Source organism: Plectropomus leopardus, chromosome 15 (genome assembly GCF_026936395.1).
Source record: "Plectropomus leopardus strain MGB_pleo_1.0 chromosome 15, ASM2693639v1, whole genome shotgun sequence".
NCBI lineage: Eukaryota > Metazoa > Chordata > Actinopteri > Perciformes > Serranidae > Plectropomus > Plectropomus leopardus.
The window spans coordinates 34,625,485-34,628,101 of record NC_142190.1 but is presented as its reverse complement, the minus strand read 5'-3'; the positions used below and the strand labels follow the sequence as shown (position 1 = coordinate 34,628,101).

General features: G+C 46.8%; 1 long non-coding RNA gene across 1 annotated transcript; it reads right to left on the bottom strand.

Moving 5' to 3' along the window:
• Positions 1-259: 259 nt before the first annotated feature.
• LOC148187369 (uncharacterized) lies at positions 260-1,640 on the bottom strand. The gene is made up of 3 exons (XR_015778910.1): positions 1,499-1,640; positions 1,347-1,411; positions 260-1,251 (listed from the first exon to the last, which is right to left on the bottom strand). It is a non-coding gene; the product is annotated as an uncharacterized LOC148187369 (long non-coding RNA).
• Between the last annotated feature and the right edge of the window lie 977 nt (positions 1,641-2,617).

The window sequence follows — 2,617 nt, the reverse complement described above, 5'->3', positions numbered from 1 at the left end:
CTATAACAAACCCTAGCTAGAAAGCTTACACACAAACACTACAAAATTTTTTTAAAAATGGAAATCACGTCTCTGTCCTTTAAAACTGTGGATCCTGCCGACAACGCCAGATTGTGGCAAGGCGAGCGGAATCAAAAGGTTGCTGACAACGCCACCTGGGGGCTTTCACCCCAGGATATAACAGGACTTCATAAGTTACCAGTTTTCGATTTGAAACAAGGCACGCAGGTCAAAATAACTCCACAGGACGAGAGCGTGATTTCCAATTATAAAAATATATTTTATTAAACAATTATTTTTAACCGAGTAACAGACTAAATAAATCAACATAAAAGATGGTAATAATGGTGAGAAATGATGTGAGGAGCCACTTAAAGGAAATAAGGGACAGGGCTGGGGCTTACCACGACAGCGGTAACAAAAAAAGGAGGGATCCAAAACTACACTTCACCCGTGACACTGCAAACCAAAATGTGAAAAAGGAACCACCACCAGGGAAACCGCTGCCGCTCTGGGCCTCAGCACCTGTCAACAGGAAGAAAACAATATTAAAACCATAAAATCAAGGCAGTCCTCACACACAACATAATCAAAAATAACACCCCAAAGCCAAAAGAAACTATACTAAATCGCAAATTATCAAAATCAAGAAAAAAAATATTTCTAAACAATTAATCCGACATAACAGAAACTCAAGCAATAATAATTCAATGAAAAGAAATAACAAATAAATTCAAACAATAAATCCAATATAACACTGAGACGCAATAATAATCCAATAATAATCAATAAATGTCTGCCACTCTAATTTAAAACAGTCTTGGCGGGTGTGGCTCTGTGGCAATAAAAGTTAGGACGCCTCTCTGGGCGCACGCCGGCAACTTTTGTCTAGGCTGTGTTGCCACAGCCTTTGACTGCAGTCAACAGGGCCGGATCGGAGAGTCAAATACAGGCCGACCCGGAGCGCCGAGTCAAAGCGGCTGGAGTCCCACGAAGAGCCACACGGAGGACAGTTACCCCCGCAGAATGGACGAGAGAGGGTCAGCCACGAGCCAAAACAACGCCGAAGCCAAGACGAAACTAAAAAAGAAAAAAACCCAGGCCAAAAGGAAGAGCCCGGACACAGAAATAGCCCGGACACAGAAAGAGCCAGGACAGCAGCAAGGCTCACAGCGGCGCGTGACGGCCGCGTACGGAGAGCAGGATCAGAGATGTCACCGTGGCAGGAGGAGGAAGCGCACAGCCCAGACTCTAGCAGCGACAGCCGGGAGAAAACAAATCAGTACACCTCACCCGACCATCGGCAGCATAATATATAAAAAAAAACAGAGAACTGAGCATCTTACCCGCAGAGAGTGCACCACACACACACTGACCCGAGGGAGACAGCTCGGCTCCAGGTAACACCGCGCTGCCGGACGGAGCGAAACTGAGGTAAGCGCCAGGCCCACAACACAGAATAACTTGAGCAGATCGAGGAGACACAGAGCATGCATACCTTTGTTTGGAGATCTAACCTGCAAACCAGCGAGACGCCACCACACACGCTGTCGGCTCCGTGAAGGAGGAAGAGGAAGCGGAAAGGACGAGACGGGTCCGACCTGGTCTATTTATAGGCGATGCGCAATTGTCTGCCACACTGCCCCTCACGGCAGGGAGTGCAGCGCTATCCTGCCACAATGGCAAAAAGGAAAGAGAAAGAGAGAGAGGGGAGAGAGGGGGAAAGAGGGGGAGTGAGGCACAGCAATAATAGAAACAGATGCATGTCATATTACAATAACGATAGGTGTGAAATTATTAATTGCACTCTATCATGATGTTGAGGGTGATGATAAGAGTCTCATGCGTATATTGATAGGGAGGTGTCCAAAGGCAAGATCACAGCATCGGCGCAACCAGGACAATCAGTATCAGTGCAGCCACAGCACAAGCACAACCAAAGGCAGGGTCACAGCATCAGCACAGCTATCACCACGGTCAGGTACAGCAAAGGTTACAGCCAGGATCTGGGAAAACTATGAAACAAGGGAGCAGGGATGCTCCCTAGAGGCAACAGGATTAGTGTAGTGCAGTTCAACAGACCCAGGCTCCGTAATCGCGAGCCCCAGGTAGTGACAGTACCACATGGCTATCACAGATGTAAGGCTAAACTAAACTACTGAGGCTAAGCTAAGCTTGCAAACGGCAATGCATTAAACAGAAATGCATGATTTTCCAATTGAGAGAAGGAAAAGGAGCTCAGCGTATTGTAATGGACTGCCTTGGCATGGTCTTTACATTTTCCCTCTGAGGAACTCCAGAGCTCAACTTTCCCTATGCAAGTGGGGGACACGTCAAGAGACACTGTTTTACGAACCCTAAGCATTCAACAGAGGGTTGTTAATTAACTTTACTGAGATGCCACAATTAACATCTGCAAACACGTTCTGCTTTTAAGCCACTAAAAGTGTCAGCCTTGGACGCTTTCCTGCTCAACATGCCATGAGAGATAGGCATTCCTGTGGCCCCATCTAGTATACAACAGGATGCAAGACACCTAAATGACCTCCTGGGGTCACTTAGGCATGCGAAGTAACAGTCATTCATTACCTCCACTCTCAGTACCTCATTTTCCCCC